The sequence below is a fragment of the Xenopus laevis genome, chromosome 2S (assembly GCF_017654675.1).
Source record: "Xenopus laevis strain J_2021 chromosome 2S, Xenopus_laevis_v10.1, whole genome shotgun sequence".
NCBI lineage: Eukaryota > Metazoa > Chordata > Amphibia > Anura > Pipidae > Xenopus > Xenopus laevis.
Genome location: NC_054374.1, coordinates 70556902 through 70582753, shown reverse-complemented (window position 1 = coordinate 70582753; position 25852 = coordinate 70556902).

The following is a 25852-nucleotide window of genomic DNA, read 5'->3' as shown; positions in this document are numbered from 1 at the left end:
TCCCCAAAGAACAAATTATTCTTCCCAGGGTTTAGGAAGAAAGAAAACAAATGCTGATTTTTTTTTATAATATTCATTAAAAAAACACAAGTTGAAAGAATGTTAGCATGTCTTTATGTTTAAGAAAACACCTCTTTTCAAAACTAGTTTGTGTGGGTTGATGGCTATAGAGATTTTTTAGTTTTGTGTCAGCCAAGGTAAGTAATAAGATAAGTTAGTCATGGGCGTCCACAGATAGGGGCAAAGGGGGGGGGGGGAGTCCCTGGACTTGTACTTCATAATAAAGGATAATCTCTTGCCATATGTATACATTGTTTTGTTCTTTTCATTGTATGAACACAACTCTTAAAATTACCATTAAGTACCTGCAATAATTTTATTAAAGACTTACATCTTATGGTCAGCACCCCTTCAATAATGGACCATCCCAATGCCTATTCTACTGCAGCAGTCCTGTTTAGCTCCCACCCTTCCATTGGTGAGACGCTTCCTGCTCCTCAACTGTGTGAGGAATGAGAGAATCAGAGTAGAGAATCTCCTCCTGATGAACCAGCTTCTTTCCCAGGGCAGATGAGTGTAAATCTGTGTTAAACTTAGAGTGTGAATGCCAGTCAATAAGTATGTCTGTGTATAAAATGAACTGTTAGTGTTAACATGTGTAAGGGCAACTGTGTTTAAGTAGGTCTGACAACCCCTCATGGTTATGGAGACAATATATTAACCTGTCTATAGCTTTGTATCTACATTCATTATTGAAGCTTAAAGGTACAGGTTGTTGAATGTGGGTTTTGCCTACAACCATTCTCCCACAAAGCATTGCCACAAAGCATATCAACCCCTACAGTTCATTGACCTGCTGCTCCATTGAATACCCCACCTATCCATGACCTCACTCTATTCACTGTCCTCTTTTACCCTTTCCCTTCTCATTCTGCTGAGTTACCCCCACACTCACCTCTCCGTTGCTAATAACCCTCTGCCTTACTCTATATATTTGTATAGATAGAAATATCTATAATATTATAATATATATCTTTGAATCTCACCCCTTCTTCTGCTCCTGTTATGTATCCACCTCATTGTTTATTTTTTCTCTTATCTTTTAACCCTTCTGCCACTCTGGGAACAATGCAGCTTTCCCCCAGTTTGAAATAGAATGTATAAACATAGATTCTATACTAGTGACATTTTGTTGTGCGCAGCCTCTTCTTGCTGTTGTTACTCTACTTTATCTATAGTAGAACCCCCATTTTACAAAAAAAAATGGTGTAAAGGCCGGGAAATGTATTGTGCGTTGTGTGGTGGGACCACAAAAAATATGGTATAACATATGGAAAAACTTTAAATGAGGGTATGTAAAATGGAGGCTTCACTGTATCTATCCAGCTGTAACTACAACTCTAAAGGGAATAACATTCTGCAAACCAATGGCTAGTAATAGTGCAAAGAAAGTAGAAATTACCAAGTAAATGCTGGCAAACAAGTAGTTTATGGAGAGATCAGGTTGCACTCACACACCCTGGCCTTCAAGAGTGGTAACACCTGGTGCACAGCAATGGAGGAATCCGTGTCCCCCTTGATAAAGGAGGTCACCCTGAAACGTTGCATGCTGCAATTCACTTAATAAGTAAGCAAGGTTTAACCTGCTAGCAGTACCTGTGTGCCAGTGAATTATTTTGGAAACAAGTAGTTTGTGTCACTAATAGAAAGCTAATGCTATACATGTGCAACAGTTACTGCTTAATATATTTATAGGAAAGCTGTTGTTAGGTTTGTGTGGAAACCAAAATATGGGTACAAGTAATTTGTTTAATTTGTTTTCTTCCTTGCCCCCCCTGGAAAATTTTCTGCAGTCGCCCATGACGTTAGTAGAAGCACCCTCTCCACATATAGTAGAAGTAGAAAAGGATTATTGTGCCTATAGTAGTGTGCCTCTGATCTTCTGGTGCAGAATTTCTGCTAGAAAACATAGTAGCCTTTTACTCCCACATGTGCCCTTGACCTCCCCTCTATATATAATAAAAGCTATGCAATGTGTGCACACAATAAGCTATTCTGGTACAGCATGAAAATATTTTTCCACATAGTGAAAATATTTATAAAAATAAAATATTTCTCCATCTTTATTACACTTCTTAATTCTCTGTTTATACGTTTACTTCATATAGTCCTTTGCAGATAGGTTTTTTTACTCCTGCCCAGCACCAAACTGGTTAAGAAAGCTCCTCTGGACTGTGGGGAGGGATTTTCTTGTGGGGAATGGGACCCAGGGTAATCAGGATCCTAGCTGGGGTTATTGTATAAGGGTATGAGGCTTTATTTACCATCAGGGCACTGGAATGCTGATATGATCCTCCACCCACCCATCCCTTTGGTCGTGGGTATTGTTTAAAACATTTACTACATCTGGTACGTTACTTCTTGTGTGCAAATCATCTAATTAAGTGTCCATTATTTCTAAAGTCTGGAGCTATTTTTCGCTAAATGCCCTCTCCAATAAATAGTAAATTAATATTTGCAGCACTCTACGAATACCTTATATGCAGTTGTAAAGGTTCCCTTAGTTATTACTTGCATTTTTTTTATATACAATGTATGGTTTTCCGAAGCATTAAATGCCACAACACAAAGTGACACGGGATGAGTTAATTTCAGGCAGAAAGGGACAAAGTGGAATTTATCACATATGCCCTTTTGTCTGGGGAAACAAGCTTCTTTTTGAAGCTGGCTCGCCCATTCATTAAGCCATTACAAGTTTAATTAATTTATAATTACAGTTCTGTCAACTTAAGAAATCGCTTGGTACCCAGAGTCTTGGCATAGATAGTTTCATTAGAAACAAACAATATCCGATTTTTAACCTCTTGTGTAGCAAAAAAAAGGGGCTTCCTGTTACATGGGAAATTAATCAAAGCTGTCATTCATTGATGTTTTCATTGAAAAGTATCCCTAATTTCTGAATAGTAGTAATTAACAGATATGATGATTTTTAAATAACTGCACAGAATATCCAGTCAAGACTTTGATTCTGAAGGTTGCCTTGCTCTACATTATGTAAATTTCAGGTTTCTTTTGATGAAACCACTGGAAAATGGTGGGAATTAGTGAACATTCTTTTTCACTGTCCGTTTAAATGGCATGACGGTGATCTGTTGTCCATTCTTCCCTACCTATTCTCAAATTAACTGGTTGTTAGCCTTAACTACCAGGCACTGATGTGGTCCCAATGCGGGGTCCAGCCCAGAGTGTGGGAATCACTGTTATAGAAGATATATCCAAAAATTATGAGTAAGCAGAAGCCTTTCTGTCTGTAATCACAGCAGGCATGTTTCCTTTAATGCATTCTCTGCAGTACACTCATTCAGGCCATGCTGCAAAGTGTTACTAATCAGGTGTGCCTGAATTTAGCTCTTTATCTGTGGGCAGCATGGTAGCAGCATCCCAACCATACTCATCTTTCATTGGCGCCAGGAGGCAGGGCTTCATATTGAGGCCTAACTTGCTTTAACTCACCTACCCTGGCATGGTCAGAACTTATCTGTTATCTGTTAAGGGGTGATATGATAACTATGTATAAATATATAAGGAGATCATAAAATAATCACTCTAATGCTTTATTTACCAGTAGGTCTTCCAGCTGACACAAGGTTACCCATTCCGTATAGAAGAAAAGGTTCCGCCTAAATATTCGGAAGGGGTTTTTTACAGTGGGAGCTGTGAAGATGTGGAATTCTCTCCCTGAATCAGTTGTACAGGCTGATACATTAGATAGCTTTAAGAAAGGGTTGGATGGCTTTTTAGCAAGTGAGGGAATACAGGGTTATGGGAGATAGCTCATAGTACAAGTTGATCCAGGGACTAGTCCGACCATTTTGGAGTCAGGAAGGAATTTTTTCCCCCTCTAAGGCAAATTGGAGAGGCTTTAGATGGGTTTTTTTTGCCTTCCTCTGGATCAACTGGCAGTTAGGCAGGGTAAAAAAAAGTTAAAAAAGGTTGAACTTGATGGATCTGTGTCTTTTTTCAACCTAATTTACTATGTTACTATTATGTATAAAGTGCTTGAATGGCTGCCCCTATGGCTACAATGGAGCCTGTTTATATAAAATATAGTTGTATTAGCAAACAAGCCAGTTTTACCACTGGAGGGCAACAATACATTATATGGCCATTCCTTTAAAACACTTAGCTTTTTGGTGTTTTATCTGGAAAACCCTAGGTCCTGAGAAAAAGTTCCAATACCTGTATAATGTTATATGTGTTATGAGCATATGTAGGGTTACATCTGTATGGGGTGCGGTTTGTCCCAAATACATTCTGTATCCAAAAAGTTCCCTAGTACACAAGATTGAATGTCTCTCAGGGTACATGTAACCAATTACATAGATAAAAATATACAAAAGACTTATTGCTAGGCTCCAATGTCTCCTCCTAGCTGTAATCTTGCACCAGTTATAGTTAGTTTATCACAGTATTTTAATAATGTGCTTAATAATTCAACTGCTATATAATAGGTTTACCCAGAGATGTGAGACTGGTCGTGTGCACACACATTCTGTATAGTATGATGTGTAGGTCTTGTGAGCAGTCTCCTAGTTAGCTGTAGTGCAACTACTACATAATTGGTGTAGCAATACAATTCAGCCACTCTGAAGTACTGTGTAGAAACAAAATATGTAATTTATGCAGTTGTAATTTTATGAGCAAGCTACTGCTTTATATTAATTTGTTACAAATAGAGGTCTTACGATGCCATCCCACTTACATGCCCCGTGCTTACCCCTTTCGCAGCAAAAGGAGCACTTATGTACCATGAGAGACATTCATTCTCTGTACTAGGGATATTTTTGTATACAGAATGTATTTTGGACAAATGGCACCCCATATTCTTATGCATCAGAAGATTTCAGAGCTCTCACAACACCATTATTAAAGAAGTCATCAGTATTGTAACAATATAATCAATATTATAAGTGTCCTGTCTTAGCACAGGCGCACTTAAATCGAGCAGCCTTTTAATAAAGAAGCACTCTTAAAGTAGCAGACATAAAGCATCACTTTATCATGATCATTTTATAATTTGAAGCCTTTTTAAAAGGCAGAAGCTATGATGTGCAGGAGTGGATGTTTGCAGAGAGTCAGTGAAGAGTGTTGTACTGTTTTTACTACTCTTCGAACACCCTAGGGTCATAATCATTGTAGGTACCAGCAATTCATTTCTAAACCGCATAAATTACAAATTCAGGACAATTAATATGTAGAGGAAATGTTTACAAAGGTATGTCATTTTTAATATATATTGTGTTGGTGTTCCTGTCATATGAACACTGTATAAATCCTGTCATCATCATGCTAGACCTTACTAAATAGCTACATGCCCTGTATAATGGCATACTTTTTTAGGAAAGGAAATATTTTGAGCTAATAATTTTACAATGTTTGTGTATGTGTAATTCCTTATAAAAAGCAATGCCTTCTGGGAGCATTGATCATCACAGCTTATGTGGCAAGGGTGTATGTTCATTTGCTTTCACTGGGATGAAAAAAGACACCTGAACTCTTGTTCTGTGAGTTTTTAAGTGTTCCCAAGTACAGACATGAATTTTCATTATCAATGCCAAATGTATAGGCTTGGCTGAATTCTTAGCTAAATAACACATTTCATGGTATGGGTAATTTGTTTTAAGTTTGTATTAAGTAAATGTGATACCCATCACTGAATACCTAGATCAGTGCTGTCCAAAATTGTTTGTGCTGTGGGCATAGAAACTGTGGTGTTTATACAAATGGCCTGTAGATGTCACTGTGCTCAGACATAATGTGCATACTTCCTGGACAGCTTAAAAGTGAAAGTTACTGTTGTGTAATGGCTGCATGAGTCTCTGCTAATAAAGCACTATTATACTCTCCTCATCCTTTTACAGATGCTCCTATAGATTGTAGATTTGCTATAACCTTGATAGACTATTACAGTAAATGGCCTGAAATTGCATTTGTTTCTCAACAAATCAGCTACAGTTTCTGTCTACAGTCTTCAGCAGAGAAGGTAATCCAAAGGAGTTAATATCAGACAACGGACCACAGTTTGTCTCATATGAGTTTGAATCCTTTCTGAGAGAGAGGAATATTGTGCATAGGAAATCTTCAGTGTATTACCCATAAGCAAATGGAGAAATTGAGCGATTCAACAGAAGTCTAAAAGAAGCAGTACAGACATCAAATCTTACTGGGAAATCTTGGAAAGTATTTACAACAGAGTTCCTACATAACTACAGAGCAACGTGCCATGCAACAACCCAATCATCTCCAGCTGATTTATTACATGGCAGACAGATGTGCACTAAGTTACATGTTGTAGACATCAGTCTTCCACAAAATACTGTGCCTACAAAATCATCTACTGCTGACGTTGTGCAATGTCAATAAGCCAAATGCAAAGCTTATACTGACAGAAAACGTGGTGCCAGAGAAGAACACTTTCAGCCTGGATCTTTAGTCAGAATTAAGAAACCAGGAATACTGAAACAAGGACAATTTAAATTTACTACACCACTTGAAGTGAGACGCCAGCGAGGACCATACACATATGAACTGTCTGATGGACGCATATGGAATGCAAGTCGTCTTGTTCCTGTTAGATATGACTTTGGAGAAGCTTCATTTGATGAAGGACATTTTCAATAGGCATGAAGAAAGTGAACCTATAAGGTGTACTGAGAGAATAAGAAAACTATCTGCATGGACCAAGGACTATGTGATGTGAAGGATGCATAATATTGCTTTAATACGTATACTGTTTTATTATTGATGTTTATTACATTTGTCCAAATGCTTTCCTACTATAGGGGGAATATGCAGTGTTTATACAAATGGCCTGTTCATGTCACTGTGCTCAGACATAGTGTGCATATTTCCTGGACAGCTTAAAAGTGAAAGTTACTGTTGTGTAATGGCTGCAAGAGAGTGGCTAATAAAGCAGTTATACTCTACTCATCATCGGCTACCAGAACATAACAGAAACCACATATGTGGGGTTTGAGCTTTTTATCCAGTTTCCAATTTCAGCAATATTGTTGCTAGAATCCAAATTACCATCATTAATTTGAATAAAAGACTGGAATATGAATAGGAGAGGCCCTGAATAGAAAGACGAGTAATCAAAAGTAGCAGTAACAATACATTTGTAGCCTTACAGACCATTTGTTTTTAGGTTGGCATCAGTGAGCCCCATTTTAAAGCTGGTAAGAGTCAAAAGAAGAAGGCAAATAATAAATAAACTATTCAAAAATGAAGGTCAATTAAAAAGTTGCCTAGAATTAGAACATATTAAAAGTTAACTAAAAGGTAAATCATCTCTTTAAAATATTACCAGAATGTGCAACATTTCATCACCAAACAGCTTCTAGTACAGATACACACATGTGGTGCATGGTGGATTGAACTTACGTTATACCAGGAAAAGCAGAAGGGCCCATGCTGGAATGCAGCATCATTAAATGTTCCTTGTGTACAAGAACTAAAAATATCTCTATTTTTATATCTTGTTTTAAGCCTTCAAGGAAACAAAAAATCAGGATGCATCTTTAAAGCAAGAATGAGAAGCTGGCGCTTTAGTCGCGTCAATCCAAAGTAAGAGAAACGAGTACTGGCCTGAAAATTCTTGGCACTACTCTATGGGAGAGGGAGCCAATAAGTAATTTGCTTAGAGGTACAAATGCACTAGAGCTGTTAATTATCAACCTAACTCAGAAACCTTCAACAGAAAAGGTGTTCAGCCTTGTCCTCAGAGAGGTTGAGAAGTTATCCCAAGGTGGTTTAGCTCTCAGGTTTATTTCAGACTGAAATGATTAAAAACATTTACATAGAAATATATTCTATACACAATTATATTCTAGTCATTGTACTCTATCTGTTTTTACCATATACTTAATTTTTAGAAAGTCTTATTCACTCAGACTTATGTAAAGTTCTATTTTTTTATTGACTGTCCAGCTCCAGCCTTCCTCATTATTTCCAAAAGAAATTCTACATTGTAGTAATCTGCTTTCATTGGCCAGGGGTGTTCTCTGGTTTATTTGATGGAACTGATGGAATATACAAACATTATCACCTTTCCACATAGTAGAAACACCCTTGCAAAAATATCTGCAGTCTAGAACTAGCCATTCTGTACCATTGGGTTGTAGTACTGTTTGTAATGAATTATTATTCTATCTGGTGGTCTAGTGGCTTAGCCTGGTGCTGGCGGGGACGCTCGCTGTGTTCTTCCTTCATCTTTCAGCACCGGTTCTTCATCACGCAATGGTGCGAACTTCAAAGTATTTAAAGGGGCTTTGAATGAAAACTAATTTCCCGTTGTTAGGTTCTATTAGCTAGTTCCTGGGTGTGTATTTCTACGTGAATCCTGCTTGTTCTTCTGTTATTTGACCCTTGCCTGTTGCGTGAGGATTCTGAACTCTGTATGCTGACCCTAGCCTGCCTGATTATTCTGAACTCTCCAATCTGTCCTTTGCCTGTCTGCTAACTATCCTTCACTCTCCAATCCTGATCCTAGCCTGTCTGACCATTCCTTGTACTCTGCCAAGTCTGCCTGATTACGTCTGTCTGTCTGGCCTGTCTTTCAAGCTGTTTTGTCTTCCATCCTGTATCCTTGGTGAAATGATCGTGCCCCTTTGCTCGTCCAGAATCTTTAGCTTTCCTCCTCTCTTAGTAAGACCTGGCGGCATCCAATTAGCTGAGGGCTCCTCCCGAGGTGAAAAAGGCAGAAGCAAGAGCCGAGACCAGGGAGCCTAGTATTGGTTCTGAGCAAGGGTGCCGAACCTGACACTGTTTCTTGGAAGTCACACACAGTGTGTTTAATGCATATCACTGGAAGGTTAACGAGTGTGTCTTGGTGAGCTTCTTCATTTGCACTGTGCACCAGTATTGTAATATCCACAAATCCAGGCCTGTACATGACAAGGGCAGCGTCAAACCCCACAGGAAGGAAGGATACTCCCACAGAAAGCTACCCCTTCTCCCAACCATATACATGTATCCTCCTTGAAACTTCTTCCCCAAAAGACACAATAATGACATCCAAGGTTTTGGGTTAGAAAAGGCTACCATTTTAATTACAAATCATATATACATTTACATTGATGTATTAACTTCTTTGCAACTTAGAATTTGAGGAAAATTCCACTTTCCAAGTAAATCGCCCACTATACACCTTCCTGGGCTACTTGGCATGCTGTCCAAATGAAACCAGGCAACCAGTTATCACCACTCTTGCGGGACCCATGCCTGTCATGAAGATGCATCACTTCCTGTTAGCTAAATAGCCTTAACAACCCATGGCCATAGACCCCCCAAAGACAAGCATTCCACTGCCAGCTGTGATGAAACTGAGACCCAAAGACCCACAGGGACCACGCTAATCCCCGGACAATTCTCTGGATCAGGTAAGAATGGCACCGCTCTTCTCTTCCTGCTGCAGAAGTTCCTCTTTGACCTGTCATTACTTCCTGCAACCCTTCCTAGCCCTGTTACTGTCCTGCTCCCGGTCCCAGATCCTGTCCAGAGTTCCTATTCTCTGTAAATTTGTGTCCATGGTAGTTGGCCCTGCAGTTAGAGTTGTAAGCATTAAACACAGTTTTCTGAGCAAATCTGTCAGCAATTTAGGGGCAGATTTTTTAAGTTTCGAATAGGAAATTCGAATTCGAAGTTTCAAGTTGGATTTTTGGTCAAAACTTATAAATTTGAGTTGGGAATAAACTCGAATTTGAGATTTATCATACCTGGACCTTGGGAACAATTCAAATTCCACTCTTCGCCACCTAAAACCTGCCGAGTTCATGTTGAATTCAATGGCAGAGGTCCAGTGATCCAATTAAACATGTTAATAGCCATCCTGATATTCAAATATTTCGGAGAAAAAACTCAATTCAAATTCTATTCTAGTTTTCGGGTTGTTAATATTTATTCGAGTTTTAGATATTCGATTTTTTTCTTAAATAATCTACTATTCGAATTTCGAGTTCATCGAATTTCGAGTTCATCGAATTTTAAAAACTCTAATCTGCCCCTTAATGTAAGATAGCCAACAGAGTGCTTTTAATCTGTATTTTCAGTGGCAAATGGTCTTGCATATGTAATTGTTTTTTTTTTTTAGTTAACAGAAATGTTATTGGTAAATGTTCTTCGATTTGACAGATCACTGTAACACTGGCAGAATTATGCATGAAATTAATCTATATCTTAACAGAACTGCAGAAAGTGCCATCAAATTCAGTAGAGGTATTAAAACATATTGTTCTTCTGTTACAAAAAAACATGTTGCATCTAGATTTTACTTTATTTACAGTGGGCCCTTTATAAACTGTAGGAAGAAATGTTAAGTTCTTTGTTGCACATCACCAGTTTCCAGTGAGGTTTGAAATGGCTATTTACAAACCTTCAAATGTTTCCAGGAAGGTTGGAGGGATGTTAAAGTTGTAAGAGCTCTAGTATAGGAAATGTAGTCAAGTATTAAACTGTTACATTTATTTTTTTCTAATCCATTTAACAACTTTAACAAAAAAATATTATTGAGTCTTCTTCATTTAACCCAAAAGGAATTCTTCCCCCTCCCCCATCCATAGGAAATAATGGAATTTCACCAACTTTCTCAACAAAGTTATATTCTTGAGCAAATTAACAGTCAAAGTTCTTTATCAGAGATGAGTGAATTTTTTCGCCAACCATGGATTCACAGTGAAATTCCGCATTTAGCCATCTGTGAATTTTATCACAAAACTGTTGCAAAATTTCACGACATTTGGTGTGATAAAAAATGGCTTTGACTTTCATGCATTTGGATAAAAAGTCGCTGAGATGAAAAAAGTCGACTCAAGAAAAACACCCATTGACTAATGCATCTGGAGAGAAAAAAAGTCATGCACATGTAAAAATTAATTGTCGCCAATTCGGTTTGTGAATTTTTTGCAGTTTTGTGAATTTTCTGACGTTGTGAAATGGAATACATTTGCTCATCACTGTTCTTTATAAATAGGGCGAAGTTCCAAAAAACCACACAAAGTTTCAGAGGAATGAAACATTCTTGTTGAAGTTGCAATTTATAAATAGAAGCTTGAAGAATTCTTAAAATCTGCAGGCTTTAATCAATTTTACTTCTTCAATGGTTTATAGAAAGACATACTACTGTCAGTCTGTGCTGAAGACATTGCCACAGAAGTGTTAAAAGCACATGGCAGTAGTGATGGGCAAATAAATCGGCAGACACGAATTTGTGGCGAATTTCTACATTACGCTGCAAGCGAATTCATTCGCAAAACTGAGACATCAATTTGTTTTGCAAATTTTTTACCATTTCGGGGACACAGATTCGCACATCACTACCATGGTTACACCATCATACTTTGCCTGTTCTACCTGCTGCCAGAACCTGCTGGGCATTCCTTATTTAGGCCTTGACACAATTTAAAAGGTTCTTCAACAGTGCATACTCACTCTGTAGATCCATTGGGATGCACTGCTGAATATGGATCTCTCAGAATTACTCAGAATTACACTTTGGGGATGCCAACCAAACAAGCAATATGGATCTACTGCTCACATCCATCAAAAATCATGGGGCCCTGTACAACAAAATTTTCTGGGCCCCCTGGTCCCCACCCACCCTGACCCCAGCCTGACCCCAGCCCCCTAGATCCTGCCCACCCCACAGTAAAAAAGATCACAAAGACAGTGCCAAAACGCTTAAAATGGTAACCCCCAAACAAGATATACCATTGGTGTTTAGGACCCCATTATAAGTTTAACAAAAACATTGGTGGCCAGGGCCCCCCATAAAAGTTTTCTAAGAAACATTGGGGGCCAGGGGTTTATATAGTATTAAAATATGACATTGGTGGCCAGTGGTCTAAATAAAAAAACACATTGGTATTCAGTGGAACTTACCTTAGGCTCCTTCTGAAGGAACTTACCTTGGGCTCCTTTCGTGGCTTTGGGTTTTTTCATGGCTCCGGGGCTTTAGCTCCTTTCGGGGCTTCAGGAATTCAACTCCTGTTCTTTTCGTGGCTTCTGGTCTTTTTGTGGCTTCGGCTGCGTTCACGACTTTGGGTTTCGGTGCTTTGGGTCTTTTTGCGACTTCGGCTCCATTCGGGGCTTCGGGTCTTCATCTCTTTGGGACTTTAGTGGTTCAGCGGTGCTGTCAAGGGGAACTGGCTAATTCAAAAAGGGCAGCACAGCCGGGCCCGGGCCCTGTACAAATGTACCCCCTGTGCCCCCTGATGGTGCACTGCTCACACCACTACTTCTGTTTGCATATTAACATGAATCAACTGCTCAAGGACTCTTAATCATGACCCAGGCATTCCCACTGCATATTCACTCTAGCCTGATAAAACCCTCTAACCCAATAAAATGTGTGATACAATTTGAATAACAACATAGAATATTACAAAAACTATAGCATTACCATAACAGAATATGCTGTTCGTCAGCCACTTGCTACAGAGCATATGCTTTAAATAGGAGCCTTACACCTTACAGAATATTTTACCTTAACTTCATTTACAAAAATGGACACCCACCATAGTGGTTAAAGGCACCAATTCTCTCTAAAAGGCACCAATTCTCCCTGGCACAGTGACAAGAGCCCGTCAATCAGCTGTGACAACTACCATAAGTAAAGGAACTTGCCTAACAACCCCAGCCCCCGAGGCCACATGTGTGACAACTAATTAAAATAATAAAAATAACAAAACGACCCAAAACTAGGGAGGGCAGGTGGGAAACCTTACTTTCAGCTACCTGAACAAAATGGTGGCAAATAGAACCAAATCCAGCACTACAATGACCACTCACCTACCCCCCTGATCTTAACTCCCCCCCCTTAACTCAGATACACCAATAGGCTCCTACATTGGGTGGGCCTGGGTTAAGCCGCCCCTTCTCCATGTTTTGCTGCTAACCGTGCTAATCTACTGCTAAATTGCACCATAAATACATAAATTATATGTACAAGTTTATGTCTAAATTTTTTGTCTCTTTTTCAAGTGGGTGGGAAATGTGATGCATCAAACTGTATACCCAAATAACCCTCCAAGTGCAGTTCCTATGCAGGTGACTCAAGAACGCTGAAAGGATTCACTCTTCTAAATTAGGCAGTTCGATGCACTCAATAAAGATCATAATAAATGACATCCAATAAGCGTGTGGTTTTGGCCATGTGATAATATTTGAAATCCTGGCAAAATGGATGTTGTTTGTTTGTACTGTCAGCAAAGGCATACAATTGAGAATGCACCTAGGGTTAAATTCCATAAATGTTAGACACAAACTATTGAACTGATAACTTAAAAAAAATATTTGGAAAGCAGAAGCGTTGCAGCAAGCACTGACACGGAGAGGTTGTTTACAGAGATGTTATCCAGGACAGCAAAGCAAGGGGAAGGGGCTGTTTTTAAAATGGATGAGTCGACAGTTTTAAAGATGGCCAAAGGCATAGTGAGACACCTGGATTGGATAGCCAAAGGGATTATTGGTAGAGTTATGAAAGCAGGAGTCTACGCCAAGCAAAATAATATTACAGTTTGTAACTCCTTTTTTTCAAAGTGCTCCAGCCCTATAACATGCAAAATAGGGACATGAATCATATATTAAAGCAGCAAAAAGCAAATGCAATGGGGACTTTGTTTAACTGTGCGTCTACATGCTGTTTTCTTTTCTCATTCTTCCGCTATGCATGGCAGTTACAGCACAATTATATTCGTCTTGAAATCCATTGCTCATTTGATCCTGTAACACAAACATTGTGCTTAATAAATATTGTATCCGCGTTTGATATGTGTTTAAACTGCATCTGTAAGCTTTTTTTGTTTTTTTGGTTATTTCTAAATGAAATGGTTTTGTAAACTGACTTATTTTATATATATATTTTTAATATTGTATCGGTTAAAGTTTTATAATATTAAAGGATCAAATGGGAGCAAACAGTGCACAAGAAAACAGAATAGATAACAACATACTGATGCAAGGCTGTGGAACCTGGAGGTTAATTCTTCGGAGGAAATTAGAAGAGCAACAGTATCACAATGACCTGTTACTTACACAACAAACTACTGAACAGCTGTCACTGAAGTTCATCATCATTAGGAGTAACTGCGATTTTGAAGTAATGGTTTATCCTGCTGTGGGAATGTGTTTCATCGTTCTTTAGATATCACACTATAGGGCAATGGCATTGTTACACTGTGAATGGTTTTTGTGATTTATCCTTGATAAAACGAATGCAGTGGAAAAGTGCATATTTTGGACACGAATAGCTGTATTTTTTTGTATGCACTTGTATGCACTTCCCCCAGGGCTTTCCCTAAGCATTTTCCCTGGCAGTGTTATAGCTGGTACATTCCGAGTTGAGTCCACCACAACCTGCACACAATGACCAATATAAAAGCAAATTAGTGTAAACTTAGTAAATCAGACTCTTTTTTCCTAGATTTTGTGTTAGATTGTCATACTCCCCTATCCACCTGGGCTGCCTTGGAAAGATGGCCCTGCACACTAAGCAGAATGAATGAACTTGGCCACCCCCAATTCTCAATTGGTGCCAATCAGTTGTGACTAATGATACAACGTGGTATGATTCCCTTGTATCAGTAGAGCAGGCTGAATGGGAGCATATGAATAGCATCAATATCTGCTCAGTTTTGCTTCCATTTGTGTGCTTTGCACATTACGCTTCCCACTGTCTGTAGACCCACATCCAACCTGTACCTGTTTACCCTTGAAATGCTGCCTGTAACCCAACCCTACTGTAGCAGATCAGGCATCCATGGGCCACCTGCACAGTGGGGATATGAAGTATAATCTGCTTGAGTCCTGATCGCTTTATTGGTATTCCCGGGATACCCACTGGTACCCGACCAGCAGCAGGACTCAACTTGCGACTGGCAGAAAATTCCCTACAAATAAAAAGAACATTTCTTAATTGAATCCCTCCAGTAGTCACATTGGATTTACAGATATCTCTCAATATTTATTTATTATTAGCTTTAAATCTCTTTTCCCTAGCCACCTCAAGCAGCTAAAAGCCTGACTTTCTGTGCTTTCCCATTTCTAAGCCACCATGCTAAAAACAATACCTTTCAACATTGTGCAGGGCTTTGGAACAATGGACGTAGACCACACCAATAATAATGGCCCTGTACAGCCACGGCTCTCTATCAAACTCACATTAGAATCTCACACGACATTAGGTGCCAGAGTAACAGATGGTCTAACAGACTTGTCTGCCAAAGGGAAGTCAGGATACCACTGTCTTTTTCTGTGCTGTGCGAATAGTTTCCAGGCTTATAATGGCTGCAACAACAATGTGTGGAGGGAAGTTGAATGTTCCAGTGCTTCCTGGGCTGCAGTCTCAGGCCAATATGGACAATATTTAATAGAGAAGCTATTCTATATAATTTTCTGTTTGTCTATAGAACAAAATCATGCATTGAAAGGAGGCACGCAAAGCATTTTGCACATAAATAATTAAGGATGGATTATTTTAAGAAAATATGCAGTTTTGGCATGCAAACTCAGTTGGTCTAATTTAAGGGGCACATATGCACCAGGGTAAAAATATTTTTGCTTTCATTGTTTTATTTGAGGCTGCCTGAACAAAGCTAATTACTGACTGTCACGAGTAAAATGTCCTATATCTGTACAATCAAAGCTTTTACTTTAAAGCTTCAAACAGCTAGTTGTTTTCAGATAGTTCACCAGAAATGACGACTTTTTCCAATTACTTTTTGTTTTCTATGTGTGACAGTTTTTCTAATATTCAAGTGTAAAGTGTCATGTTTCACCTTCTAAAGCAGCTCTGGGAAGGGGGTCGCCGACCCTGTAAACTGGACTAAATTGATACATTTAAGGGCAGATTTATGAAGGGTCAAATTTTTGAACTCCCATAGGCTAAAACAGCAATTTGGCAGGTATTCGATTGCGAATGGTCGAAGTCAAAGTTTTAAAGAGACAGTACATGATAAATTTTGATAATCAAATGTTTTAATTTTTTTTTAAATTTGAATCGAATTGTTGCCAATACTTCAGAGATGCTGCTGAGAAATGTATCAACTAAATGTTGCAAAATTGTAACAGTTTATAGTCTGCACCTTAACAGTTTATAGCTGCCAGACTGAAACACCAGAAACAGCAACATTCAACCTTAAACTAAGATTTTGAAAAAACAGTAAAAAAATAAATAATGAAAGTAAGCAAAAAAAGTCTTTATTTCTGGGGAACAATCTGAAAACAATTGAACTGAAAAAAGTGTTTGGAAGGTGAACAACCCCTTTAATTAAGGAAGTCTAATCATTGGAAATCACCTTATATTTTCTGTTCAATCAAGAGCTTACAATCACAGGTTTTAAGGAGTGGTTTACCGTTCAGTTAACTATCACTATGCTATAGAATGGTTAGTTCTAGGCAACTTTTTAATTGGCCTTTATTTTATCATTTTAGAGTTATTTGCCATCTTCTGAGTTTTTGCAGCTTTCAAATGACCCCATCTTAAAACAAATGCTCCGTAAGACTACGAATGTTTATTACTTGTCCTATTCATATTACAGTCTGTTGTTCAACTTAATCCATGGTTGCTAGGGTAATTTGGACCCTAGCAACCAGGTTGCATGCAATTCTAAACTGGACAGCTGCAGAATAAAAAGCTAAAAAATGAAAAAAAGCCTAATCAATAAAAAAAATGAAATTTAAATGACATCTCAGAATATCACTCTCTACATTATACTAAAACCTAATTTAAAAGTGAACTACCCTTTTAATGGGGAACTATTGCTATTGTAAAACATCCACAAAACAGTAGGGTTTGTTTAATTGTCCTTCTCGCAGATGTGTTTTTTTTTTTATAGTTGTTGACTTTAAAGGCAAGCAAAGGCTTTTGATGCTTTTGTGATTAATTAATAGAGTTCCCCTTGGTGTACCTGATCGTTGATGTAATATTTCCAGAAATCGCCTGTGTCCCATGAAGTGTCCACTCAAAGTTACTGCAAGTTCTTCTTTCAAGTGCCGACAATAAGATTGCGCTTGCAAACTAAATGCGCCAATAATATTCCTACACCTGGACGCTAATGGGTAATTGGGTAATAGCTCATTCTCTGGAAATAGAAGGCACTCTCCCAAAGATTTCCCAAAGTATTACTTTACTGAACTGTGCATGACCAATTGGTCTTGGTGAAATTAAGATGAATCATGGGACTTTATCTAAATATAAATAGCGGTTTTCTGAATGCCGCAGGAATTGAATGAACACACAGCTTATTGCAGAGGGGAATGACAAGGACAAATGGCATCATTATGGGTATGCTTTTTAATAGAAACATAAAATATATAGGGGGCATATTTATTATACTGGGTAAAAAACAGCAGGATTAATACATCACACATCACCAGGTCTCGCCATGCGATATTTTAGACAGCTTTTTGCACCATTTTTTTTTTTTGCAAATTTTGTTTTACACAGCATAATAAATATGCCCCTTAATATGCTGCTTCAACCTAAAAAGCTCCCTGATTTCTACCTGGAACCATGGGAATTCCTCTCCCATTCCAATCACAGTGCACAGAGAAGCTTGTGACTGGGGTAGGGTTTACTGGAAGTGACACTGCCCGTGGACCTTGGACACCATACCTCCCAAATGTCCCAATTTCTCTTTGATCTCCTGAACTGACGCCAGAAAAAGATACAAAGTTTCTGAAATTAAGAAAATGGGAGACTTTTTGGCAGAGAACCCAGAATACTCAGCACCTACATTTTGATACAATTGTAACTAATAATATAAACAAGTCTCATGCGGAGCTTAGGGCAACTAAGACACACAGCCTAAAGGGGAATTTCATTAGCAAAACTGAAAAAAAACCCATAAAATATAATAAGAATAATAAAAATTACTTTCATTATGGGGGCTGTTTGTCTCGTATTTTTTAATTTTCATTCTAAGCTGCACCCTTACCTCCACCCAGGCCCCCCTCAACAAGATGAAATAAGGTACGTGTGGATTGGGGGAGAGGGTTTGATGCTGGGGCAGAGGCCCGGGTGGGGTGTGCAGGCCCCTGAGGTCCCCCAGTCCAACACTAACTTTGGACAGGTGCCAACCTGTCCAAACAGCTGCTACTCCCTAGGAGAGGTCCAATGTTTCCCATGTATCATGTATGAAATATTTACAATGTAATATGCCTGTGGTATTTCATACACAGGATATGGATATTTAAAATTATAGATGTTGTATTTACTGTATTTGCTCTTCCAGATGCTCCTAGAAGCTGATGTTTAAAGTCATTTTGGGGGAGGGCAAAAGTATTATTTATTCTAGATATTTTTGAAACCATAAGTCTGAAGAAATGAAAGGACAATGTCTTCGTGTTATAAAAAAAAAGGATGGTGGCATGAGCAACTGCTTGATCTCAACGAGGGAACTTCAGCAAAAAAAAAGTTCACATCCACTGAGTATAGTAGAATCCTGGAGATTTATCATCAGAATGAATGCAATGTGATAAGTATAAAAAATAAGCCGATTTCATGTTTTAACGATTTTTGAATATCAAAGCAATTGCTAAGTAGGGATGTAGCGAACGTCGGAAAAAAAGTTCGCGAACATATTCGCGAACTTGCGCAAAAATGCGAGCGGTTCGCGAACGGTTCGCGAACCCCATAGACTTCAATGGGAAGGCGAACTTTAACATCTAGAAAAGACATTTCTGGCCAGAAAAATGATTTTAAAGTTGTTTAAAGGGTGCAACGACCTGGACAGTGGCATGCCAGAGGGGGATCAAGGGCAAAAATGTATCTGAAAAATCTGCCTGTGTGTGCTTGGAAGAGATAGTGTAGGGGGAGAGCTGTTAGTGATTTCAGGGACAGATGATAGTAAGCTTGCTGGCTAGTAATCTGCTTGATACTGCTCTGTATTGGAGGGACAGAAGTCTGCAGGGATTTGAGGGACATTTTAGCTTAGGTAGCTTTGCTGGCTAGTAATCTACTGTTCTCTTTAAACAACTGCCATACGTTGACCTTGTAGGCATTGTTTGCCCAGTTTTTTTGGACGCAGCCACTGAAGCACAGTTGCCAGAAAAAATATGCCATATAAATGCTGAAAATAGTCATTTTTCGCCATACGTTGACCTTGTAGACATTGTTTGCCCAGTTTTTTTGGACGCAGCCACTGAAGCACAGTTGCCAGAAAAATTATGCCATATAAATGCTGAAAATATAAATTTTTTTGGTTGCAGCCACTGAAGCACAGAGGCCAGAAAAATTATGCCATATAAATGCAGAAAATATGCATTTTTTTGGTCGCAGCCACTGAAGCACAGTTGCCAGAAAAAATATGCCATATAAATGCTGAAAATAGTCATTTTTTGCCATATACGTTGAGTCAACGTATGGCAAAAAATTACTATTTTCAGCATTTATATGGCATATTTTTTCTGGCCTCTGTGCTTCAGTGGCTGCGGCCAAAAAAACTGGGCAAACAATGCCTACAAGGTCAACGTCGTTGACCTTGTAGGCATTGTTTGCCCAGTTTTTTTGGCCGCAGCCACTGAAGCACAGAGGCCAGAAAAAATATGCCATATAAATGCTGAAAATAGTAATTTTTTTGGTCGCAGCCACTGAAGCACAGTTGCCAGAAAAATTATGCCATATAAATGCTGAAAATATAAATTTTTTTGGTTGCAGCCACTGAAGCACAGAGGCCAGAAAAATTATGCCATATAAATGCTGAAAATATAAATTTTTTTGGTTGCAGCCACTGAAGCACAGAGGCCAGAAAAATTATGCCATATAAATGCAGAAAATATGCATTTTTTTGGTCGCAGCCACTGAAGCACAGTTGCCAGAAAAATTATGCCATATAAATGCAGAAAATATGCATTTTTTTGGACGCAGCCACTGAAGCACAGTTGCCAGAAAAAATATGCCATATAAATGCTGAAAATAGTCATTTTTTGCCATACGTTGACCTTGTAGACATTGTTTGCCCAGTTTTTTTGGTTGCAGCCACTGAAGCACAGAGGCCAGAAAAAATTAAACCAGTAGGGTTTGCACCCTAGTTTGTAACGGTGGCGGAGGGAGGAGGAGGACGCTAAAGGACAGCTGTGTGTGGAGTCATGAGGCTTGAAGAGAAGGACAGCTGCATAGAAGTCAGAACAAGTCTTCCGGCGTGCAGTAACCCTCCGAGATCCACCCCTCATTCATTTTAATAAAGGTCAGGTAATCGACACTTTTGTGACCTAGGCGAGTTCTCTTCTCAGTTACAATCCCTCCTGCTGCACTGAAGGTCCTTTCTGAGAGCACACTTGAGGCTGGGCAAGACAAGAGGTTCATGGCAAATTGTGACAGCTCTGGCCACAGATCAAGCCTGCGCACCCAGTAGTCCAGGGGTTCATCGCTCCTCAGAGTGTCGATATCTGCAGTTAATGCCAGGTAGTCCGCTACCTGCCGGTCGAGGCGTTCTTTGAGGGTGGATCCAGAAGGGTTGTGGCGCTGCCTTGGACAGAAAAACATTTGCATGTCTGACGTTACAGACTGGCCAAAGGGCTTTGTCCTTGCAGGTGTGCTCGTGGCAGGATTACTGGCACCTCTGCCCCTGGAATGTTGATGAGTTCCTGAAGTGACATCACCCTTAAAAGCATTGTACAACATGTTTTGCAGGCTGGTTTGTAAATGCCGCATCTTTTCGGACTTGTGGTATGTTGGTAACATTTCTGACACTTTATGCTTGTACCGAGGGTCTAGTAGCGTTGCGACCCAGTACAGGTCCTTCTCCTTAAGCCTCTTGATACGGGGGTCCTTCAACAGGCATGACAGCATGAAAGACCCCATTCTCACAAGGTTGGATGCAGAGCTATCCATCTCCGCTTCCTCATTATCAAGGACTGCATCATCCACGGTCTCCTCCCCCCAGCCACGTACAAGACCAGGGGTCCCCAAAAGGTCACCACTAGCCCCCTGGGAAGCCTGCTCCTGTTGGTCCTCCTCCTCCTCCTCCACAAAGCCACCTTCCTCCTCTGACTCCACTTCTGGCACCTCTCCCTGCGTTGCAGCAGGTGCCTGGGTTCGTTCTGGTGATTCCGACCAGAAATCGTGCGCTTCCAGCTCCTCGTCACGCTGGTCTACAGCCTCATCTGTCACTCGTCGCACGGCACGCTCCAGGAAGAAAGCGAAGGGTATTAGGTCGCTGATGGTGCCTTCGGTGCGACTGACCATATTTGTCACCTCTTCAAAAGGTCGCATGAGCCTGCAGGCATCGCGCATAAGCACCCAGTAACGGGGGAAAAAAATCCCCAGCTGTGCAGATCCAGTCCTACCACCCAGTTCAAAAAGGTACTCGTTGACGGCCCTTTGTTGTTGCAGCAGACGTTCCAACATAAGGAGCGTTGAATTCCAGCGAGTCTGGCTGTCAGAAATCAAACGCCTGACTGGCATGTTGTAGCGCTGCTGAATGTCAGCAAGGCGTGCCATGGCTGTGTAGGAACGTCTGAAATGGGCCGACACCTTTCTGGACTGGGTGAGAACGTCCTGGAATCCTGGGTACTTGGAGACAAAACGTTGGACTATTAAATTTAACACATGTGCCATGCAGGGCACATGTGTTAAATTGCCTAGTCTCAACGCTGCCAACAGATTGCTTCCATTGTCACACACCACTTTTCCGATCTGCAGTTGGTGTGGGGTCAGCCACCGATCGGCCTGTGACTGCAGAGATGACAGGAGTACAGATCCGGTATGGTTTTTGCTTTCCAGGCACGTCATCCCCAAGACAGCGTGACAACGGCGTACCTGGCACGTCGAATAGCCTAGGGGGAGCTGGGGGTGCACAGGTGTGGAGGAGGAGAAGGAGGACCCAGCAGCAGAGTAAGAAGAAGAAGAAGACGAGGTAGAGAGCGATGGAGGAGTAGAGGTGGTGGCAGAACCGCGTGCAATCCGTGGCGGTGACACCAACTCCACTGTTGTTGTTGAGCTACCCATTCCCTGCTTCCCAGCCATTACCAAGTTCACCCAGTGGGCAGTGTAGGTGACATACCTGCCCTGACCATGCTTGGAGGACCATGCGTCAGTAGTCATATGGACCTTTGGCCCAACACTAAGTGACAGAGATGCGGTAACTTGGCTCTGCACATGTTGGTACAGGTGTGGTATTCCCTTTTTAGAAAAAAAATTGCGGCTGGGTACCTTCCACTGCGGTGTCCCAATTGCTACAAATTTGCGGAAGGCCTCAGAGTCCACCAGCTGGTATGGTAAAAGCTGGCGGGCTAAGAGTGCAGACAAGCCAGCTGTCAGACGCCGGGCAAGGGGGTGACAGTCAGACATTGGCTTCTTACGCTCAAACATGGCCTTCACAGAAACTTGGCTGGTGGCAGATGACTGGGAATGGGAACAGGTGGTCAAGGTGGAAGGCGGAGTGGAGGGTGGTTCAGACGGGTCAAGGAGAGCAGAGGTAGAGCAGTAAGATGCTGGACCAGAAGGAGTGTGGCTTTTAGTTTGCCTGTTGCCTTTGAGGTGTTGCTCCCAAAGTGCTTTGTGCTTGCCGCTCATGTGCCTTCGCATAGAAGTTGTACCTATGTGGCTGTTGGGCTTACCAAGGCTCAGTTTCTGACTGCACTCATTGCAAATTACAATGCTTTTGTCAGAGGCACACACATTAAAAAAATCCCACACTGCTGACTTTTTGGAAGTGTGCGATCTGGCGGTAACAGTAGAAGTTGGCGGAGTTGGCGGTATTGGCGGCAATGGCGGGTGCGTTGGCCGGCTGAACACAGGTGCCGATACATGTTGTTGCCCTGCTGATCCCTGCGGGCTGTCCTCCCTGCTTCTTCTAAGTCTTATTCTCCTACTGCCTCTCTGACTCTCCGTCTCTCCATCTGAACTACCCTCCTCTTGCTCTCTTCTACTAGGCACCCACAAAACATCAATCTCCTCATCATCATTCTCCTCAGATGCATCAATTTCTTCTGACACATCACAGAAGGAAGCAGCAGCGGGGACCTCCTCCTCATCACTCATTATGTCCATCTCTATCGTGTTCTCTGCCAGAATTAAATCTGGTGTAAGGTCCTCATCTCCTTCATCTTCTTCTGGCAATAATGGTTGCGCATTACTCAGTTCAAGAAACTCATTGGAAAATAACTCCTCTGACCCCAGTGAAGAAGGGGCACCGGTGGTGGAGGAAGTGTTACGTGGGGTGGCCATAGCAGTGGAGGATGAGGAGGATGTTGTGGTAAAGTTAGAAACGGTAGAGGATGGGGTGTGCTGTGTAAGCCAGTCAACTACCTCTTCAGCATTTTGGGAGTTCAGGGTCATTGGCTTTTTAAAAACTGGGAAATTTGCTAGGGCCACAGGATTGCATAGCAGCACGGCCCCTAGCACGGCCTCTGCGTGGCGGCCTGCCTTTGCCTGGCATTATTTTTAAAAAAACAACAACAACAACAAAAACTCAGTTGGTTTTTCTGGAAACGATAATACACACAGCTAGATGGCGGGTTGAAGAAAACACTGTGCAAATAATGCCTACAAAGTCAACGTATACACTACTACAGCGGTGGATACGGATTACGTAAAATATATGAATGCTGCTTGAAAAAAAGTAACTCAAGTGGTTTTCTAGAGACGATAATATTATCAATATTTAGACAAAATGTGAACAAGCTCACACAGCTCGATGGCGGGTTGAAGAAAACACTGTGCAAATAATGCCTACAAGGTCAACGTATACACTACTACAGCGGTGGATACGGATTACGTAAAATATATGAATGCTGCTTGAAAAAAAGTAACTCAAGTGGTTTTTCTAGAGACGATAATATTATCAATATTTAGACAAAATGTGAACAAGCTCACACAGCTCGATGGCGGGTTGAAGAAAACAGTGTGTAAATAATGCCTACAAGGTCAACGTATACACTACTACAGCGGTGGATACGGATTACGTAAAATATATGAATGCTGCTTGAAAAAAAGTAACTCAAGTGGTTTTTCTAGAGACGATAATATTATCAATATTTAGACAAAATGTGAACAAGCTCACACAGCTCGATGGCGGGTTGAAGAAAACACTGTGCAAATAATGCCTACAAGGTCAACGTATACACTACTACAGCGGTGGATACGGATTACGTAAAATATATGAATGCTGCTTGAAAAAAAGTAACTCAAGTGGTTTTTCTAGAGACGATAATATTATCAATATTTAGACAAAATGTGAACAAGCTCACACAGCTCGATGGCGGGTTGAAGAAAACAGTGTGCAAATAATGCCTACAAGGTCAACGTATACACTACTACAGCGGTGGATACGGATTACGTAAAATATATGAATGCTGCTTGAAAAAAAGTAACTCAAGTGGTTTTTCTAGAGACGATAATATTATCAATATTTAGACAAAATGTGAACAAGCTCACACAGCTCGATGGCGGGTTGAAGAAAACAGTGTGCAAATAATGCCTACAAGGTCAACGTATACACTACTACAGCGGTGGATACGGATTACGTAAAATATATGAATGCTGCTTGAAAAAAAGTAACTCAAGTGGTTTTTCTAGAGACGATAATATTATCAATATTTAGACAAAATGTGAACAAGCTCACACAGCTCGATGGCGGGTTGAAGAAAACAGTGTGCAAATAATGCCTACAAGGTCAACGTATACACTACTACAGCGGTGGATACGGATTACGTAAAATATATGAATGCTGCTTGAAAAAAAGTAACTCAAGTGGTTTTTCTAGAGACGATAATATTATCAATATTTAGACAAAATGTGAACAAGCTCACACAGCTCGATGGCGGGTTGAAGAAAACACTGTGCAAATAATGCCTACAAGGCCAACGTATACACTACTACAGCGGTGGATACGGATTACGTAAAATATATGAATGCTGCTTGAAAAAAGTGACTCCGGTGTTTTTTCTGGAGACGGTAATATTATGGATATTTAGACAGAATGGGAACAAGGTCACACAGCTCGATGGCGGGTTGAAGAAAACAGTGTGCAAATAATGCCTACAAGGCCAACGTATACACTACTACAGCGGTGGATACGGATTACGTAAAATATATGAATGCTGCTTGAAAAAAGTGACTCCGGTGTTTTTTCTGGAGACGGTAATATTATGGATATTTAGACAGAATGGGAACAAGGTCACACAGCTCGATGGCGGGTTGAAGAAAACAGTGTGCAAATAATGCCTACAAGGCCAACGTATACACTACTACAGCGGTGGATACGGATTACGTAAAATATATGAATGCTGCTTGAAAAAAGTGACTCCGGTGTTTTTTCTGGAGACGGTAATATTATGGATATTTAGACAGAATGGGAACAAGGTCACACAGCTCGATGGCGGGTTGAAGAAAACAGTGTGCAAATAATGCCTACAAGGCCAACGTATACACTACTACAGCGGTGGATACGGATTACGTAAAATATATTATGGCTGCTTGAAAAAAGTGACTCCGGTGTTTTTTCTGGAGACGGTAATATTATGGATATTTAGACAGAATGTGAACAAGGTCACACAGCTCGATGGCGGGTTGAAGAAAACAGTGTGCAAATAATGCCTACAGGGCAAATAATGCCTAAAAGGTCAACTTATACACTACTACAGCGGTAGTAAAATAAAAAAAAGTAAAATAAAAAAAAAATGAATATTAAAAAAAAAAAATTAAAGTTGGTGCTGCTGAACTACTAGGAGCAGCAGATTAGCACACCAGTCCCACTCCCCAACACTGCTAGACTAATAGCACTGGGCTCTTATAGTAGTAGTAGTAGTAGTAGTAGTAAAACAACAAAAAAATAAATAAAAGCAGTCCTTA